Source organism: Lepus europaeus, chromosome 12 (genome assembly GCF_033115175.1).
Source record: "Lepus europaeus isolate LE1 chromosome 12, mLepTim1.pri, whole genome shotgun sequence".
In the NCBI taxonomy this organism is placed as follows: domain Eukaryota; kingdom Metazoa; phylum Chordata; class Mammalia; order Lagomorpha; family Leporidae; genus Lepus; species Lepus europaeus.
In genome coordinates, this window is record NC_084838.1 from 57,680,680 (window position 1) to 57,702,623 (window position 21,944).

Here is a 21,944-nt window from a genome sequence, read left to right on the forward strand (position 1 = left end):
TAGCCAGAGCCATCAGGCAAGAAAAAGAAATTAAAAGGATACAAATTGGGAAGGAAGAACTCAAACTATCCCTCTTTGCAGATGATGATTTTATATTTAGGGGACCCAAAGAACTCTATAGAAGAGTTTGGCAAAGTAGCAGGATATAAAATCAATGCACAAAAATCAACAGCCTTTGTATACACAGGCAATGCCACGGCTGAGGAAGAACTTCTAAGGTCAATCCCATTCACAATAGCTACAAAAACAATCAAATACCTTGGAATAAACTTAACCAAGGACGTTAAAGAACTCTACGATGAAAATTACAAAACCTTAAAGAAAGAAATAGAAGAGGATACCAAAAAATGGAAAAATCTTCCATGCTCATGGATTGGAAGAATCATTATCATCAAAATGTCAATTCTCCCAAAAGCAATTTACTGATCCAATGCAATACCAATCAAAATACCGAAGACATTCTTCTCAGATCTGGAAAAAATGATGCCGAAATTCATATGGAGACACAGGAGACCTTGAATAGCTAAAGCAATCTTGTACAACAAAAACAAAGCCGGAGGCATCACAATACCAGATTTCAGGACATACTACAGGGCAGCTGTTATCAAAACAGCATGGTACTGGTACAGAAACAGATGGATAGACCAGTAGAACAGAATAGAAACACCAGAAATCAATCCAAACATCTACAGCCAAGTTATATTTGATCAAAGATCCAAAACCAATCCCTGGAGTAAGGACACTCTATTCAATAAATGGTGCTGGGAAAACTGGATTTCCACGTGCAGAAGCATGAAGCAAGACCCCTACCTTTCACCTTACACAAAAATTCACTCAACATGGATTAAAGACTTAAATCTACGACCCGAAACCATCAAATTATTAGAGAGCATAGGAGAAACCCTGCAAGATACAGGTACCGGCAAAGACTTCTTGGAAAAGACCCCAGAAGCACATGCAGTCAAAACCAAAATTAACATTTGTGAATGCATTAAATTGAGAAGTTTCTGTACTTCAAAAGAAACAGGACAGTGAAGAGGCAACTGACAGAATGGGAAAAAAATATTTGCAAACTATGCAACAGATAAAGGGTTGATAATCAGAATCTACAAAGAAATCAAGAAACTCCACAACAACAAAACAAACAACCCACTTACGAGATGGGCCAAGGACCTCAATAGATATTTTTCCAAAGAGGAAATCCAAATGGCCAACAGACACATGAAAAAATGTTCAAGATCACTAGCAATCAGAGAAATGCAAATCAAAACCACAATGAGGTTTCACCTCACCCCAGTGAGAATGGCTCACATTCAGAAATCCACCAACAATAGATGCTGGTGAGGATGTGGGAAAAAAGGGACACTAACCCACTGTTGGTGGGGATGCAAATTGGTTAAGCCACTATGGAAGTCAGTCTGGAGATTCCTCATTAACCTGAACATAACCCTACCATACAACCCAGCCATCCCACTCCTTGCAATTTACCCAAAGGAAATTAAATTGGCAAACAAAAAAGCTGTCTGCACATTAATGTTTATTGCAGCCCAATTCACAATAGCTAAGACCTGGAATCAACCCAAATGCCCATCAACAGTAGACTGGATAAAGAAATTATGGGACATGTACTCTATAGAATACTATACAGCAGTAAGAAACAATGAAACCCGGTCATTTGCAACAAGATGGAGGAATCTGGAAAACATTATGCTGAGTGAATTAAGCCAGTCCCAAAGGGACAAATATCGTATGTTCTCCCTGATCGGCGACAACTGAGCACCAAAGGGGAAACCTGTTGAAGTGAAATGGACACTGTGAGAAACAGTGACTTGATCAGCTCTTGTCCTGACTGTTGATGTACAATGTAATACTTTATCTATTTTAGTATTTTTTTTGTTATAGTACTATTGGTTGAACTCTGTAATTAACACACAATTATTCTTAGGTGTTTAAATTTTAACTGAAAAGTGATCCCTGTTAAATATAAGAGTGGGAAAAAGAGAGGGAGGAGATGTACAATTGGGGACATGCTCAATCAGACTTGTCCCAAATGGTGGAGTTAGAAACGTGCCAGGAGATTCCAATACAATCCCATCAAGGTGGCATGTACCAATGCCATCTCACTAGTCCAAGTGATCAATTTCAGTTCACAATTGATCACTCAGAAAGGTCTAACAGTCAAAGGGATCACATAAACAAGACTAGTGTCTGCTAATACTAACTCATAGAATCAAAAAGGGAGAGAACCATCCAACATGGGAAGTGGGAGACACAGCAGACTCATAGAATGGCAGATGTCCTAAATAGCACTCTGGCCTCAGAATCAGCCCTTAAGGCATTCAGATCCAGCTAACAAGCCCATGAGAGTATTTCAGGCATGGATAGCCAAGACACTCTGGCTAAAAAAAATAAAATAAAATAAAAAGAAGACCTATATGAAAGATCTCTGTGAGTGAGATCCCAGTGGAAAGAACGGGCCATCAAAGAAGGAGGTACCTTTCTCTGAAGGGAGGAGAGAACTTCCACTTTGACTATGACCCTGTCGGAATAAGATCAAAGTTGGTGAACTCTAAAGGCTTCCTTGGCAACTGATGACTAGAGCCTAGGGAGATTACTGACACCATAAACAAGAGTGTCAAATTGTTAAGTCAACAACAGGAGTCACTGTGTACTTATTCCTCATGTGGGATCTCTGTCCTTAATGTGTTGTCCAATGTGAAGTGATGCTATAACTATTACTAAAACAGTATTTTTACCCTTTGTGTTTCTGTGTGGGTGCAAACTGATGAAATCTTTACTTAGTATATACTGAATCGATCTTCTGTATATAAAGATAATTGAAAATGAATCTTGATGTGAATGGAATGGGAGAGGGAGCGGGAGATGGGGGGAGTGCGAGTGGGAGGGAAGTTATGGGTGGGAAGCCATTTTCATCCATAAACTGTACTTTGGAAATTTATATTTACTAAATAAATAAATAAAATAAAATAAAAATAAAAAATATATAAAAGCCAAATTTGAAGAACTTTTGAAGGAGAACTACTACTTATCCTGTGTATAATCTATAGTAATAATTGTTTTATTTTGTATCTGAGAGACAGGGAAAAGAGGGAGAGATGGAGAGAGAGAGAGAGGAGAAAGGGGAGGAGGAGGGGGAGGGAGAAAGAGGAGGGAAAGAGGAGGGAAAGAAAAGAGAGGGGAAGGAGGGGGAGGAGGGGGGTGAGGTAGAGAGGAGGGGGAGGAGGGAAAGGGAGGGAGAAGAGGGAAAGGGAGGGAGAGGAAGAAAGGGGAGAGGAGAGAAGGAGGGGAGGAGGGAGAGGAGGGGGAGGAGAAGAGGGAGGGGAAGGGAGGGAGGGGAGGGGAGGAGAGTTTTCATTCACTTTCATCCCCAGATGCCTGAGGGGAGGGGAGGGGATGGGAGGGGAGGGGAGGAGAGGAGAGGAGAGGGGAGGGGAAGGGAGGGGAGGGAGGAGAGGGAGGAGAGTTTTCATTCACTTTCACCCCCAGATGCTTTCAACAGTCAGTCAGTGCTAGGCCAGCGCTAGAACTAGGAGGCAGGAACACAACCCAGGAACCCAATCACTTGACCATCACCACTGCCTCCCAAGGTGTACACTAGCAGGAAGCTAGTTTCAGGAGTCAGAGCCAGGAACTGATCCCAAATGTTCCAACGTGGGTCGTGGCCATCTAAACCACTCTACTAAGGATCTGCCTTCCAAACTGCTTTTCAAACATTTTTTTTTTTTTTTTAAGACGAAGGACGAAAATGAAGAGGAGAAGGAAAGAGAGCAGGAGACAGGCAGATAAAGAGGGTTTTCCAACCAGTGAGTTTAGGAAACTGTACAGAAACACCCTTGGGGATTCTGACCGGTGTATGATAATTAGGCTTGGCAAAGTCCTGCAGTCCAGAAGCTTAACTTGCTTCACTCAGCATTTCCCAACCTTCCACGGCCTCACAACCTATCTTTCCCCTACATTCTACCTATTAACAGACGATGCTTCAGACAGCGGTCCCTAAAGCTGAGGAGTTTTTTGGTTGTTTAACGTATGTAACCCTCCTCAGTGGCAAATGTGATGAGCAGTCAGGTCTGTGAGCCACTGCACGGGCTCCGGGGCTTTTACACCACTCATGGAGACCACAGGCTGTGTCAGAGCTGCTACTAAACACATACAGCAAAGGAAAAACATCTTTACGATTAACTTAAGACAAAGGAGTTTAGGATTCTCAGGAACAAATCGCACACACCCATTCCCAGTCCAGGTGTCTATTAAAATCAAGAGAACTTAACGATTCCAACAGTCTATTCAGGAGCAGGGGGAGAATAAAATACCGATACCACTGAGAATCCATTTTGCCTAAGGAGAGTTTTTAAAACAAAACAATCGACAAAGTAGCTTACTGCATACAGCACACTTTAATAGCCTGCTAAGACAAACCTACAACTCAAACAGAATAATTCAGGATCCCCTCCACCAGGAATGCCCAATTCTGAAGGCAGTGCCCTGCAGAACCATCCCACTCTTGGGAGAACCATCTCGAGGCACATGGGACAGCACACAGGGGTATCAAAGCTCCATTATGCTACATCCACTGTAATGGAAAAATCACTCTGATTTCCTGATGATTTTTTAATCTTAAAACAATAAAATCTAAAATAAAATAAAATAAAAGGTCCTAAACCTGAAGTTTTGCAACAACTAAAAGCACCTGATCAGTATGAGCTCCGCACAGATTACTATGCAGGAAAACAAAGTGCGGGAGGCAGAGCCTTCCACTCTGTTTCTCCACTGACAATTTAATAACATTGGCTGCAGGAATTTCAAGAGAATTCTGCAGAGGCTGCACAAGCAAGCTTTACTCCAGAAATGACTTCACAGACTGTTTGTCTCAGCGCTGGAAGCACTTCTCACCAAGGCCATTACAGAGTGCCAGATCCCAGGGAAGGCCAAACCATCCATAAAGGCGCACTTGTGCCCAGTGAGCAGCAACCTTCCCCCACCCAGTCCTCTGGCGCGTCTTGCCAAAGCAGCCTGCTCCAGCCTCCTGTACCAAGGCTATTTCACAACGCAGTTCTCCCGTCTGCTTTATCTTGTTGGGGGTGAAGAAGGGGGTATTATTTTTCCATCCACGGCTTCCTAAACTTAGTATTTTCTGTTCCAAAGAGCAGCCCACCAGAAACCACTAACACTGTTCTGAGTTCAAGTTCAAAAGGAAATCACCGGGAACGTCTCCCATGGTCTTGCTGCTTGGGATGGTGTTGCCGACAGGCCTTCCACCAGGAGGCTAGGAAGTGACAGATGCGCCTGAGACTCATGCTAGGAGGGCTGGAGAACGAAGCTGAACAGCTCACCCCAAGTCACAGAGAACACCTTACAGAAGTTCTTCCCCACTATGCATGTTTCAGCTGCCCACCTTCAATCCATGTGAAACACAGTCAGTGCCACAACTCTGTCTTTCCTAGGGATAAAACTAGGGACCTGGGAAAAATTCTCTTAGAAAAAACGCCAGCAGCAGTCATTCACAGCTTACTTATGATGCTTCTCTGCTTCTTGAAGATAGAGAGAAAGCAGCTGTGCATTGGAAAGAAACCCAAACAGCATAATTTAATGCAAGGCTCTCCAGAGGGCAAGACAGGTGTTCCAATAGTCTTGAGCTAAATGCCTAATGGAGCAAACCACATCTATTTATAGTTCTGGAACGAACGTGCTTAGAAGCTAGATTTGCTCCCAATCCCTGTGATACCTCAACATTCTACTATTCCTTGTTTTCAGCTTAACCTGGGAGAATCAGAAAAGGAAGTAAAGATGATGGAAGGGAAAGAAAATTTAGTGACAGATCTGTGTAATTACCAAAGACAAGAAACAAAGTGCAGACACACACACTGCTCATCCATAAGCCTAATGACTGGGAATAATCCTTGGCTTGTTTTCCATTTCCACTTACTTATTTTTATTAATGACTGGGAATAATCCTTGGTTTGTTTTTTCATTTCCACTTACTTATTTTTATTTATTTGAAAGGCAGAGAAACAGGCACAAAGATCTACCTGTGGGTTCACTTCCCCAAATGCCTACAATAGCCAGGGCTGGGCCAGGAAAAAGCCAAGGGCCAGGAACACCACACAGGTCCCCCTCGTGAGTGGCAGGGACTCAAGCACTTGAGCCATCACCTGCTGACTCCCAGAGTACACATCAGCAGAAAGCTGGAATCAGAAGTAGCATTAGGGACTCAAATCCACTCTGATATGGACTGCAGGCCACCCCAAGTAGTGTCTTAATTGCCGTGTCAAATATCCACCTCAATAATCACTGTTTAAATTTTCATTTTAAAAAGAATCAGGGGGTGGTGTACAGCACTGTAGCAGAGCAGGTAAAGCCGTTGCCTGTGACAACAGCATCCCACATGGACACCAGTGCCTGTCTCGGCTGCTCTACTTCTAATCCTGCTCCCTGCTGCGACCTTGGAAAGCAGTGGAAGATGGCCCAAGTGTTTGGGCCCCTGCCACCTATGCGGGAGTCCTAGATGAAGCTCCTGGCTCCTGGCTTTGGTCTGGCCCAGCCCTGGCCATTGTAGCCATCTTGGAAGTAAACCAGCAGATGTAAAATCAATCTCTTTCTCTCTCCTCTCTTTCTCTCCCTCTCCCCCCTCCCTTTTCTCTTTTTCTCTTTCTTTCTCTCTCTCAAATGCATAATAAATAAATTTAAAAAAACCAATAACCTCAGGCAGATCTTTGGCCCTGCAGTAAAGATACCAATTATGACACCTATGTCCCATGTGGAACTGCCTGGGTTTGATTCCTGGCTCTGCATCCCCATTCCAGCAGGTAAGGGCTCACTCAAGTGGTTGAGTTCCTGCCACCTGCTGGGAGACATGGATTGAGTCCTCTGCCCCCTGCTTTGGCACAGCCCAGTCTTGGTCATGGCCGATATTTGGGGAGTGAACCAGGGGATTACAGTGCACTAGTGATATCATTCTCTCTCTCTCTCTCTCTCTCTCTCTGTCTTCCCCTCCTTCCCTCCCTCCCTCCCCCCTATGCCCCCATCTCTCAAGTTTAAAAAATTTTAAGTAAAGTTTTAAATGATTATGGCAATACAACATAGTGTTGGCCTATAAATTATAAGCATATTTTAGCTACTACTTTACCTATATTGTTACAATACTAGGTTTACTGCATATTTGCTATACAGTATGCTTTCTTCACTTAGCAATGATCATGAATATTTCTTTACAGCAATAAAAACTGCCCAATGGATGAAATGACCACCACAGAGACTCCCTAACACAGACATACCATGATTTACTTCTCCATCCCCTGTTTGGCATTTAGTGTGTTTCCAATTTTTCACCACAGTGACTACTAAAGTGAACAATCTCATATACAAGTACTGGGTGCTTATATGTTTATCTTCTATGGATGGATTCCTGGAAGAAGAATCACAAAGAACAGAACTACTGGCCTCTGTATCCCAACAGTTCATATTCCCCCATCAAAGGAAAACCCACACTCAACACTCTTTTTTTTTTTTTTTTTTTTTTGACAGGCAGAGTGGACAGTGAGAGAGAGAGACAGAAAGAAAGGTCTTCCTTTGCTGTTGGTTCACCCTCCAATGGCCGCCGCAGCTAGCGTGCTGCGGCCGGCACACCACGCTGATCCAAAGGCAGGAGCCAGGTGCTTCTCCTGGTCTCCCATGGGGTGCAGGGCCCAAACACTTGGCCCATCCTCCACTGGCCTCCCAGGCCACAGCAGAGAGCTGGCCTGGAAGAGGGGCAACCGGGACAGAATTCGGTGCCCCGACCGGGACTAGAACCCGGTGTGCCGGCGCCGCTAGGCGGAAGATTAGCCTATTGAGCCGCGGTGCCAGCCAACACTCTTCTTAACTCAAAACGTTACCACCCTTTCCTTCTCTGCCAATCTAAGCAACGAGAAATGGCAATATATTGTATTTGATTCCTGTGATTTTTTTCATTTGTATCTTGGCCACTTATACATACTTCTTTCACATTTTCCATATACTGTCTTTCCATATTCTTGGCCAGATTTTTTCTCTCTGCACCTCTCCTTCTCTGTGTAACTCTTTCAAATAAATAAATCTTAAAAAAAAAAAAGAGTATGGAGATTTCGTCCTTCAAGCAACCAGTTCTACATTGAGTTCTCCAGTGTACACCAGCTGGGTATCTCGAGTTCAATTCAATTCGGACACTGCCTATCTGGTGATGGTGGCAGTTCCAAAGGCTGGGGGCTCAATCTCACAAGACTGCTCTCACTTCAGGTGCCAGTCTCAAGCACAGATCATGGCCTTTGCTTCTGGGCAAATGGCTACAAATAGGAACCTCACCACTCTCTCCTTGGGTTGTATTAATTTTCTAGAGCAGCACATAGAACTCCAATACTTACTCACATTTAGCCATTTATTATAAAGAATACTACAAAGGATACATCTGAACTGTCATATGAAGAGATGCACAGGGTAATGTATGGGAGAAGGGGCACAGCACTTCCTATCCTCTCCTGGTGTACCTTCTCCAGGAAGCCATATCCAGCCATATGGAGAGCCCCCCAAGCCCTGTGATTTTGGGTTTTAATGAAGGTTTCATCATGTAGGCATGGTTGATCAAATCATTGTCCATTGACAACCAACTTAAACTTCAGTTCCTTAGCACCTTCAGAGGTTTAGAGGTTGTGGGGTGAGGCTGGAAGTCCTAATCCTCTAAACACATCGTGGTGGTAGACCAGCCCCCCATCCTTAAGCTATCTAGGGGGTCTCCTGTCCCTTGCCATCTCATTATCATACAAAAAACAATCTTTCTACTCCACAGATTCCAACAGTTTTAAGAGATTTTAGCCAGGACACTGGGGTGAAGACCAAATACGTATCTCACAATTTCACAACACTGGATCACTTGATGAGTAAAACAATCACCCAACTCTTTCTTCTTTTTTTATTTCTTTCAGTTATTCTGATTTAGAGAAGAAGGTCTTAAGCTATTGTCAGGATAAACTTACCTATCTACATTCTATGCTAACAAAGGCAAAATAAACCTACAGTTCTACCCAAGCACGAGTATCTAGGACTTAACATATTTTTCTGTACGATAAGTAACAATGGTTTTTCCATTTATGAAAATGATACAGGGGCCAGCGCTGTGGTGTAGCGGGTTAAAGCCCTGGCCTGAAGCACTGGCATCCCATACGGATGCTGGTTCTAGTCCCAGCTGCTCCTCTTCCAAACCAGCTCTCTGCTATGGCTTGGGAAAGCAGCAGACGACAGCCCAAGTCCTTGGGCCCTGCACCCACATGGAAGACCTGGAAGAAGCTCCTGGCTCTTGGCTTCAGATTGGCGCAGCTCCGGCAGTGGCGGCATCTGGGGAGTGAACCAGCAGATGAAAGACTTCTCTCTCTGTCTCTACCTCTCTCTGTAACTCTTACAAATAAATAAAATAAATCTTTGAAAAAATAAAAAGAAAATGATACAATGATTTGTTTTGAAATCAATATTAAGTCAGCATTATGGTCAATTTTATATCAACTTGACTGCATGAAGTAAAAAGCTGATGGTTGTTAAATATTACATGATTTGGGGGGTGTCCAACATGGTGTTTACAAAAGAGACTACCATTTGGACAAATAAATAGAGAAAAGGAAACCTGAGGGTAGAAATCATCCAATCCCTTGAAGGCCTGAATAGAAAAAAAAAGATGAAAGGAAAGTGAATTTACTCCTGAGTTGGGACATATCTTCTACCATCTTCAGACATAACTCTAGGTTCTTGGGACACAGGACTGCAGGACTGCAGCAGTCACAACCTAGGTTCTCAGGCCTATGGCAGAGAATTACACCATCAGCAGTACTGGCGCTCTGGCCTTTGGACCAGGGCTGAGCCATGCTACACATTTCCCTGGACTTCCATTAAAACAAAGGGCATAATTTGGACTTCTTGGCCCACACAATAACATGAGCCAATTTCCATAATAAATCCTGCCTCATACACACACACATGCACACACACACAAATCTTCACAAAAGTTCATGGAAAATACACATGATAAAAAAAAATACTACACATGGATTTGAAGTTAATTTTGACACAAAAAAAGTTACCTTTTCATTTCCATTTTCCACGGAAATTGTTCACTGGGTTTTGCTAGAAAATCTTAATAGGCAGTATCATTCATCAGATGAAATCACATGCCCAAAAAGTCAATGAGACAAAATTGAATGACAACTGGAAAAAAAATCAAATCACTCCACAATAACCATATGGCAAAGGCCAAGAGTCTGCCCAGGTTCACTTGAATCACTCACAGCAAAAAGCAGCAGACACAGCATTGCTGACAGCAAGAATGTAGAAGTAATAAAGTACAAGCCAGTACATATCACATGCTATTGGCATAACTCCTTGACTCATAAATGTGGGAGAGGTTAAATGGCACAACAGATTTTGTGATGAACTTCCTATTTAACACATATCCTCTAACATAAGGAGGTTTATGGTAAAAATGGATCAAAATGATCAGCCTGTACACAAGCTGAGCATGCCTTACCCAAAATGCTTGGGATATTAGGTGTTTTTGGATTCTGGAGCATTTTCTAGTTTAGATTTTCAGGTCAGGAAGGCTTAATACGTACCCGGACCCTCAGAGAGAGTAGCTGAAGGAGCCTCCGAGAAATGAATTAAATTTATCATATGATTACAAAATATTTGCTCTGAATTTTAAGTTTTGTAAAGAATGAGAAACTTTTCTCATTGTTGGAGTAAAGAAAAAGGGGTTTTCCAGGGTTCAGAAATTTGGAGATGACATAGATATGAGTATTACAAATACCTATCTGGCTGGCTAGGTTGAAGGCAAAGGTAACAAGCACAAAAAAGAATCTTCAAAGATTTTAGAGTTGTAAACTTCAAAAGGCCCACAGATACACAGAGGTTCAAAGATGAGATAAATGGAAAAGAGCTTACTGAAAAACAATTTTGTTGTTTGTTAAAGTAAAAAGTAGAAAAGGGGACAGAAATCAAGTGCAAGAGAACAGGACCTCTGGATGACCCAATATTAACTGTCTTTGTCTATTTTGGGTTGCTATGACTGCACACCTGAAGCTGGTACTTTATCAGGAAAATAAGTTCATTTAGCTCAGTTTTGCAAGCTGAATGTCCAAGATCAAAGAGTCCACCTGTGTGAGCTCAACACTCTCCTCCAGCTCCAAACTCTAGCGTCTGCCAGTAATGGTCCTGGGAGCCAATGCTTCATCCAGGGCCAAGGCCGTCACAGGCATTTGGGGAACAAACCAGTGGATGCAAGCTCTCTCCACTTCCATTTGCCCTTCCCCTTCCCTCTCTCTGTCTCTCAAATAAATAAGTTTTATTTAAATGATGAAGGACCACAGAAATAAAGTTGTGTCTCAAACAAAAACATTTAAATATCAAAAAGTCTAAGTACTTTGGGGGAAAATAATCTGTAAAATATTTTTTTAAAAAAAGACATAAGGGAATACTGAACCTTATGTTATAATGAGAGCTGATTAAGCAAACTGGACTTGAATTTCATACACGTGTGTTTATGTTGTATATCATACACACACATACTTATAAGTACACACATATATTAATGTGTTATAGACAGAAGTGATGGCAAAAGCTCCTGGCTTTTGAACCACAACCCACTTGACTATCCTTGACTTCTCCCTCTGTACTTAGGTGAACCACAGAGGGGCTGTGTTACACGTTCCAGTCAACTGAACATAAACAGAAATGATTATTCCTTCTATTAGTTTTCTACTGTTGTATTCCAAATTACCACAAATTTAGCAGCTTAAAACAATACCCATTTATTATCTCAGTTCTACAAATCGAACTTTGGCCCAGTTAGATTGGGCTCTCCATTCAGGGTGACATAAAGTCAAACTAAGATGTTGGCTAGACTGGCTCCTCTCTGCAGGCCCAGGGAGGCTGCCCCTCCTTTCCCTGCTGGTTGTCATCCACAAGCCTCTCTCTGCTTAGATGACGCCTGCATTCCTTACTTCGGATTTCTCAAATCCCCTTCTGCTACCAACCTGAGAAAAACGCCCTGCTGTTTAAAGGGTCACAAGATTAGATTAAGTACAACCATATAATCTCGCTTCAGCCATACAAACTATCTAACATGGGAGTGACACCTTTCCACGTGGAAGTTTGTACCCACACTCAAAAGCGAGATGTTTATACAACCCCCAGAGTCACTAAGAATTTTTTTTTTGATATCACATAAAATTTATTGACTCTAAACAGCAACAACAGACAAACACCCCATGAAGAAGAGATGGGCCAATGCAGTAGGGACGCTGCTGGCTCTGTCCCAGGCTCCTGGGCACATAGCACGGCCCGAAGGAGGGAGGGCATGGGATTCTCTTTTGACACAGCCAGCGGGAGACATAGCATGTGCTACTGTGAAGCATGCCTGCATCCAAGAGGAAGGGGACTAGTGCCAGGGGGACTTGCACAAGTATAAAAGTTTATCCTTTTGCAGCAGTTGAAATACTGACATCAATAATTATACTAAAAGCGAGTTTTATATAATAATCAAAAATACAAAAGACTGGAGGAAGAAACCCTGTGTGAGAATGGGGGCTGTTCAGCCAATGGAGCGCTGGGTACAGTGGGGCAATGGACCAGGCACCCACCCAACCTCCCCTAGGTGACTAGCGTTGTTCGGAGCAACCTCAGACCTGCAAACGTTGTAAAACAAGTTCTTGCCAAACCCACCCCTTCCTTGAATGACGCCACAGTCGCTGCTTAGGAGGGTGCAAACTTCTTGGCCTATGCTGGAACCATTTCCACTCTGTTTTAGCAGTAAATCATGTAGGCGCCTGCTTTAGCTGGGTCCTGGATGTCTGGTCCACTTAGCAGTTCCTGTATTCCTAACAAGATCTGTTAGATCGTGATGGCCGGCCTCCAGGCCTTGTCCTCCTCCAGGGTGGACAGGCACACTAGGCTGAGGGGCTCAAATTTCCATGTCGGGGGCAAGGACGGGTAGTCCTCTTTGAAAAGCATCAGCAGCTTGAAGAGGCCTCCCTCCCAGGGAGTCCCTTTCTTTGTGGGCATGGCGCACCCCAGTTCATGAGGCTCATCGTGCAGTCAGCATTCTTTGTCGGGACAGCCACGAAGCAAACGGGTGGTCTTTCCCCCATGCTTTCCTCTCCTGGGTGAGTCTGCTGAGGGCGATGCTGGACATGTTCCCAGTCCTCAGGCTGCGGGGGCCGGAAGAGTTTCCAGGACAAGTGCGCGCAGAGTGGTGCTCTGGTAGCCCGGACCCTGGCACGGGCGGGGCACACCCAGATTGTTAGCATTCTGCCTACCACCTTCCTCTTCCAGGCCTGACCTAGGAACATCTCCCATGCTTATTCTAACATGCTCTTTTCCTTTGGCAACCTTGAAACCCATGTGTTAATGATGGTAGGAACCACCCAGGGGCATCCTGGATCCCTGAAGCAAGTTACAGGAAGAATAAAACGGGCTTTAAGCAACAAAGGCCTGTTAAGAATTCATGGTTAAGCTAAAGTATTAGGCCCACTTGTAAAATTCAAATTAACAGAGCCAACGCTACTATTTGAAAAGAAGGTCAAAAAAGGAATTTCCATGTGGTAACTGGCAAAGGAAATGACAAATAGAAAACAGATCAGAAGCCTGCTAAGTTTCTGAAGGCATTTTATTGCTCCAATCAGCAATAAGCCAGTTAAAAGCCTACGAAACAGTCTCAAAATTTAAACTACCAAAGTTGACTGAAAAAGTTACCCAGCACCAGAAGAGAACACACTCCTGGCACCTTGTTAGACCTGGCCAAATACAAGAACGAACAACATGGTTCTTCCCAGGTTGTAAAAGTAGGGTTAAATCAAGGAACTTCCTTACTATAGACACGGGACTTCACAATGCTCACGCAGCATGGTGGCACTCCAGTCATGGACAAAGCCACCGTGACTCCCACTCCTTCCCTTCCCAAACAGGAGTGTTCACAGCAGACAACGTTTCTCGTACATTTAAACGTAGAGGCAGGGGCAGGCATTTGGTGGTGTTAGAAACATGCCAGAGGATTCCAATACAATCCCATCAAGGTGCCATGTACCAATGCCATCTCACTAGTCCAAGTGATCAATTTCAGTTCACAATTGATCACTCAGATAGGTCTAACAGTCAAAGGGATCACACAAACAAGACTAGTGTCTGCTAATACTAACTGATAGAATCAAAAAGGGAGAGAACGATCCAGCATGGGAAGCGGGATACACAGCAGACTCATAGAATGGCAGATGTCCTAAACAGCACTCTGGCCTCAGAATCAGCCCTTAAGGCATTTGGATCTGGCTGAAGAGCCCATGAGAGTATTGTAGGCATGGAAAGCCAAGACACTCTGGCAAAAAAAAAAAAAAAAAGAAAAGAAAAGAAAAGAAGACCTAAATGAAAGATATCTGCAAGTGAGATCCCAGTGGAAAGAACGGGGCCATCAAAGAAGGAGGTACCTTTCTCTGAAGGGAGGAGAGAACTTCTACTTTGACTATGACCCTATCGGAATAAGATCAAAGTCAGTGAACTCTAAAGGCTTCCATAACCTTGGCAACTGATGACTAGAGCCTAGGGAGATTACTGACGCCATAAACAAGAGTGTCAAATTGTTAAGTCAGCAACAGGAGTCACTGTGTACTTACATCTCATGTGGATCTGTCCTTAATGTGTTGTCTAATGTGAAGTGATGCTGTAACTAGTACTGAAACAGTATTTTTACACTTTGTGTTTCTGTGTGGGTGCAAACTGATGAAATCTTTACTTAGTATATACTGAATCGATCTTCTGTATATAAAGATAATTGAAAACGGAAAAAAAAAACCCTGGTGTTAAATTGGAAATTGCATAGAAAATTAATTAATTTTTTAAAAAAATATTATGTAGAATCTCTGTCTTTAATGTGCTGTACACTGTGATTTAATGCTATAACTAGTACTCCAACAGTATTTTTTCACTTTGTGTTGCTATGTGGGGGCAAACTGTTGAAATCTTTACCTAATATATACTAAACTGATCTTCTGTATATAAAGAGAATTGAAAATGAATCTTGATGTGAATGGAAGGGGAGAGGGAGCGGGAAAGGGGAGGGTTGCAGGTGGGAGGGAAGTTATGGGGGGGGGAAGCCATTGTAATCCATAAGCTGTACTTTGGAAGTTTATATTAATTAAATAAAAGTTAAAAAAAAAAAAACAAACGTAGAGGCAGGGGCAGGCATTTAGACCAGCAGCTAAGATGCTGGCTAAGACACCCAGGTCCCAATTGAGGTGCCAGGGTTCCGTACGCTGCTCCAGCTCCTGACTCAGCTTCTGCTAATGCAGAGCCTGGGAGGCAGCACATAATGGCTCAAGTAGTTAGGTTCCCACCACCCACATGAATGGCCTGGATTGAGTTCCTGGTTCCCAGCTTCAGCTCCACACAGTTCTTGACATCACAGGCATCTGGGGTATGAATCAGTAGATGGTAAATTTCTCTCCTTCTATGCCTCTCAAACGTAGTATTATAAAAGAACAAGAGACTAGCTGCTCTATGCAACTATTAAGCATTATACCTTGATACTGACATACTTCTTAGCATTATAAAACTGCTCCAATTAGCATCTACAGTGAAGGTTCAATTTTCATTAAAAGAAACATATACAAAGTACAAAAAAAAATTGTATATGAGACAAACTGACATTTTGAGATCTGATCACTGATTATAGCCCTTGTTTATACTGTGAAGGAACAGTGAAAGTACTTACTACTTGCTGAATCCTTTATTTAGTGGAGGGTTAAGTTTGTGATTATAAAGAAAATTGAAAGTATGTCATTGTAAAAATGAAAAGAAAAACAGGAAAAGTGCTACGTGTGCTAAGTGTAAAGCTTCATAAACAGTAGTGATTCCCTTATGCATTAGACATCAGCTGGCAACTTAGTATCATATAAAATATTCTGCTGACAGTATACAAGAAAACTTGACAGGGCCTCATAATCACACAGTATTTATCTGAAAGACAGAGACGGAGAGACAGAGATCACCTATCTACTTGCTCATTCTAAAGGGCCAGCTATCACCTGGGGTAGACCAGGGCCTCTCCGTGGGTGGCAGGAACTGAAGAACTTGAGCCATCATCTGCTAGCACCTAGGGTGCACATTAACAGGACGCTGAAATCAGGAGTGAAGCCGAGACCTGAACCCAGGCACTCTGATGTGGGACGCGGGCATCTTAACTACTATATTAACCACTGAACCACTTAACCAGTATCTTCACCACTGACCAAACATCTGAGCCCAAATTTGTTTTCCTGAGCCTTTCCTGTGCCTCTTGTGGCCTTTCCTGACCATCACATAAAGAAACGGAACAAGGGTACAAAGGACTAAAATAACAATACGGAAATGAGCGATGCCAAGGAGATGCACTGAATGCTTACTACCAAGGATCTTGCCTATCTGGCCTTGATTTGGAAAGACTGCTTCATCAGGCACCCACTTTGAACACTGAGGCAGTTCTTAAGTGCCACTGCCCTGCAGAAGTTTCCTACTTCACTTGTCTGTGGGACTTATCTTCTCTCCATCTCAAGTTACCATGGTAAAGAAAGCCTTAGGGTTGCCTGAGGCCCAGGGACTCCCAGGGCCACACAGGAGGCTGGGCAGAATGGAATCTGCTTTGCAAGTCACAGTCCCTTCCTGGAATATTAACTCCTCCCTCCCTCCCATGACATCCGTCCTCCAGTTACAATTTTCCAATCAAGTCTTGCCATTTTCAGTGGCGCCTCTAATTAATTTGGGAGATACTTTAAAATTTTCCAGGTAGATTAAAACCAAAATCCACAGAAACTCAATTTAAAATGATAAAGAATCACTTTTTTCAAACTTGCAAAAACATAACTGTGTCACTTTAATCAAGAAGAACCTCAGGGCAGGTGTTTGGTTCACTGGGTAAGACATCCCCTACCACAGTGCCAGAACTGGAGTCCTGGCTCTGCTTCCTAATAACGCCCTCCCTGGGGCAGAGCAGGTAATGGCGCAAGTGTCTGGGTCCCTGGCAGCCATATCTGAGACCCAAGATGAGTTTTGGGCCCCTGGCTTCAATCTGGCCCATCCCTGGCTGTTGGGAGAGTGAACCAGCAGATTGGGAGATCTGTCTCTTTGCCTTAGGAAGGAAAGCAGGAGGGAAAGACAGAAAGACAGACACCCTTGTCTCCAATGGCAGGATCAATTTATTGCACAGGGGAGTGTGGGCAGGGATTAAGAATCCCTTTAAGAATCTGATGATAGACTCCATCTCAGGAAAATGCACACAGAAAATGTGGCGTACAATTTGAGAAAATATGCAGGACCCTTTGCAGCCTTTTATAGACAGACCACAGGCTACAAACCTGACCAAGGTACCAGTATAGGAGGGAGATCTGTATTGAATAAGAAGCTACAGTGGAGATTCTAAAGGCGGTAGAGATTGTTATTGCTTCCAGCAGGCAGTTAAGGAACTAAAAACTTCCCTCAGATAAAGGGATAACTAATTATGCACTTCTCTAAAGCTGTACTAAGTTTAAAATCTCCTAAGTCAACAAAGCATGAAGGGGTTTATGTAACATTCTCCTGAGCAAAGCCTCTACCTAAAACGCAGCATTTGTAATGCCATGAAAGCATGAAGAAGTCAGTGAAGACAGAAAGGCACAGAACGCCACTGGAACTTAATGTTCCCAGTTGAAGAGTCCAAGTGTGACGATAAGTACGTACCAGACTGTATCACAACAGACAGTCTGCCCTATGAATTGGATCACTGCATATTGTATCACAAGTGCTACGATTTGATTGCGTCCCCCAGCACTTGAAGTGCTAAGATCTCAGTTCGCAGTGACATGGCTGGGAGGTGTGTGCCTCACAGGAGAGAGAGCCCTCCTGAAAGGATCAATGCCTCTCCGTGGGAGTTCTCATTCTCAAGGTACCGTGTTCCTTACCAGGGCAGCAGGTGGTATCAAGCAAGCTCGCTCCACACGCTTGGCGCTTCTGTTTCCCATCACCAGCTGAAGCAGCAGGTGGCCCTCATAAGCCACGGCCACCAATCCTGGATTTCTCAGCCTCCAGAAACCGGAGACAATATAAACCCATTTTCTTTGTAAATGACCCAGTCTTGGGTATTCTGTGATTGCCACAGAAAAGAGACTAACCCAGTGGCTGTATGTATTTCTGTCTTAGTCCGTTCAGCCTACTACAACACAACTCCTTATACAGGGTAACTCACAAAGAATAGAAATTTAGGGGCCAGCACTGGGGCTTAGGCTAAGCCTCCGCCTGCAGCACCAGCATCCCATATGATGGACGCCGGTTCGTGTCCTCGCTGTTCCTCTTCTGATCCAGCTCTCTGCTATGCCCTCAGAAAGCAGCGGAGGATGGCCCAAGTGACTGGGCCCCTGCACCTGTATGGAAGAACCAGAATACGCTCCAGGTTCCTGGCTTTGGCTCGGCACAACTCAGGCCATTGCAGCCATTTGGGGAGTGAACCAGCAGATGGAAGACCTTTTTCTGTGTCTCCCCTTCTCTCTGTAATTCTACCTCTCAAATAAATAAATAAAACCTTAAAATCACGTTTCAGTAAAAAAATAGAAATTTAGGGGCTGGTGTTCTAGAGTAGTGGATAAAGCCACCACCTGCAATGCTGGTATCCCATATGGGCTCCTGTTGTAGTCCTGCCTGCTACAGTTCCCATACAGCTCCCTATTAATGCAGTGGAAGACAGCCCAAGTCCTTGGGTCCCTGCACCCATGTAGGAAACCTGGAAGAAGCTCCTGGCTCCTGGCTTCAGCCTGACCCAGCCCTGGCCATTGCGGCTATCTGGGGAGTGAACCAGGGGATGAAAGATTTCTTTCCCTCCCTCTCTCTAACTGTGGCTTTCAAATAAATACATCTTTTCTAAAAAATAGAAATGCATTCCTCACCGTTCTGGAGGCTGGAAGTCCAAGTTCAAGGCACCAGCAGATTTCTGATGTGGTGAAGGCTGCTCTCTGCTTCAAAGACAGCACCTTGCTGCCAAAGCCTTGCTTGCCAGGAGGCGGGTGTGTGTGTGTGTGTACGCACATGCTTCCTGCAACATTTGCTTAAGGGCTCCAAGGTCTTAATCACCTCCTAACACCCCACTTCTTAAAACTATCTCATTAGCAATTAGATTTCTACATATGAATTCTGGGTGGACAAGTCCAGAGCGTAGCAATATCCCTACCAAGCTCATTAAAAAAAAGAAAGCACTTCTCATTCAATTTCAATAGAAATTTAAATATCACTGCCTGAACTCCCCTTTTAAATGCTGAATCAAATATCACATTTAAAAAATACTATGGTGAGCCCTTTTTTTTTGTAAACAATGATTACAGGTTGAATTGTATGCCCCCAAAATCAACATATTAAAGTCCTAACTCCTCAAACCTCAAAATGGGACTTTATTTGTAAATAGTGGCATTGCACATGTAACTACTAGAGATGCAGTAAAGCTCCTCCAATGCTGTATGACCTGGTGTGCTTATAGGACTGGGAACTCTGGACAGATACACACACGGGGAGGATGCGAACACGGAGACGAGATCAAGACAACATACCTGCAAGTCAAGGAAGGCCAAAGACTGCCTACAAAGCAAAGCACCAGATGGCACGAGAGAGGCCTGGGACACAACCCACCTAGTGCCTTCACAGGGAACAGAGCCCTACTGACATTCGGACGTCAGACTTCCAGGGTCTCTGTTGCTAGAAGCTTGAGACAAAGCACTCTGCTTTAACCCACTCCTTGCATGGTCCTGTTACAGAAGCTCTAGCACACAGTTTAACAGTCTTTCGCCTACTGCTATAAAGCCGAGGTTTATTAAATGCATAAAACACTGACCTGAAGGAAAAAAGTGCAGGTTTTAAAAAGCAGCACGTTAACTGGATCTTGACCTAGTTTTTTAACCTAAGCTACTGCCAGTTTAAAACAAGTGAAAGAAACTGATACTGCTGTTGATAAAATGAAATTGCAATTTCAATAAAACTTACTTGAAGTAAAGCAATAGAGCTCATTTGCCCTATTTTTCAGAGAAAGCAAAGAGTATCTTATTTACTCTAATTCCATAGTACATCATATCTCTATGAGAAATTAAGTAATAAAATACATTAAAACAAGAGGCTCAGGGTGGGCAGTTAGCCATTGTGGAGAAGATCCCAGGGTCTGACATCAGAGTACTGGAGTTTGGTACTTAGCCCTGGCTCCTGTCTCCGGCTTCCTGCTGGTGCAGACCCAGCTAGGCAGCAGTGATGGCTCAAGTAACTGGGTTCCTGCTGCCTATGTGGGAGACCTAGACAGAGCTGTTGGCTCCTGGATTTGGCCTGCCTCAGCCCTGGCCACTGCAGGCGTTTAGGGAATGAACCAGCAAATGGGAGTGTGTGTGTCTATCCCTCTGGCTCTCAAATCAATTTTAAAATAAGCTGGCCAATCTTTGCTATTTTAAAATATTCTCATCCTAAAAAGATTTTCTTTCTAGTAAATTTTATTTGGAAAAAGCATATCTTCACCTCTAAATAGCACAGATACTGAAGATAACTCTGAGCAACTAGAAAGAAACCATCAGTTCTAATATAATGCAATAGCTGTGACATAACAATGTCAGAAATTTCAAATCAGTTGTATAAACACCAACGGTCTTTGCCCTCAATTTGCATATGTCAATTCTAAAGAGAAGATGATTGTAGGTCTAAAGCTTCCTCTGTAGATAAGGTCCAGTTCATGAACCTGTCTGGGAAAAATGGCTCCAGAATTTGGACATGACTACTGCCCAAACCACACAGCTTTACGCGTACCACTCCAAAATGCACATACACAGACAGAAGACTGAGTGTCCGTCATTCAGTTATGGATCAGACTGTGGGTTTTCCCCCTTTAAAATGAAAGGCTTTTCAGGAAAAAGAACACAACTAAGTGGTTCTGCATAGACTCAAGGTGAGAAAGGGCCATCTCATCACAAGCACTCCTCCTCCAACCACGGAAGAAGCTCTTCCACACCACAATTCCATGGTTTGATTTCATAGTTTTGAGCTACACAGGACTTCAGGATCAGCTGAAGTGGAATTGTTTGATGACTTTGTAAGTTAGCAAAGCTAAAATCTCTAGCCTCAGTAATTCTCCCATATCCCATTATTACTAACAAAAGAGATAATATTCATACTCATGAAATCACCCTTGATGTTAATAGCTGTCATTTATGGAACACTTCTTACCTGTATTCTGGAAACTCACATATCCTCATTTGAACCCAGAAAAATGGATATTAACCTCATTTTGGCAAGGATAGATTCAAGAATTAAATAACTCGCTCAAGGTCAGAGACAGCAGAGGAGGATTCAAATCTCATCCCTTCCCACCCCAAAGCCAAGACTCCTAACTGCTTTTTAGGGCACCAAGCTTTGCAAGGGAAGTCTTCAGAATCAAAGTGAGAAAAAGGATGTGGTGCAGGTAAATTTGATGCTGAGGTCTGCTTTAGGGAAGGGACAGCATCTGAAATAAAACAGTTTCATAATACCAAACAAATCCTGCTACAAAACTCAGTGTGCAGCCCAGAGCTGGTTCCTTAAACCTGAAGGCACTCGAGGTAGAAAGTTTTTTTGAACTCCCAAACAGTGCATTTTATACTTTAACACATTTTTGGCAGAGAGGCCTCAGAAAGCTCCAATTGGAATAGCAAAAATAATTACAGTACGGAGTACTGTTCCTGAAATGATCTGGTTATCTTAATTTCCTAAACGAACAGATTTAATGAATTCTATCCAGGCAAGTCTATGGGATAGAGATGACGCACCTGCATGAAAACACACAGAAGAAGTCCACACTGCATCTGTCACCCTAACTCCACCAAGAATCTGTAAAGCACGACCCCCCTTTTTTCTGGACATGGTTTAGAGCACAGCTGTGA

General features: G+C 43.3%; 1 protein-coding gene and 1 pseudogene across 7 annotated transcripts in view; both read right to left on the reverse strand.

Moving 5' to 3' along the window:
- The window catches only part of LOC133771829 (endophilin-A1), a 717,118-nt gene that overhangs the window by 209,863 nt on the left and 485,311 nt on the right, over positions 1–21,944 (reverse strand). The gene's annotated exons all lie outside the window — the stretch shown is intronic.
- LOC133771284 (SUMO-conjugating enzyme UBC9-like) lies at positions 12,766–13,204 on the reverse strand (annotated as a pseudogene).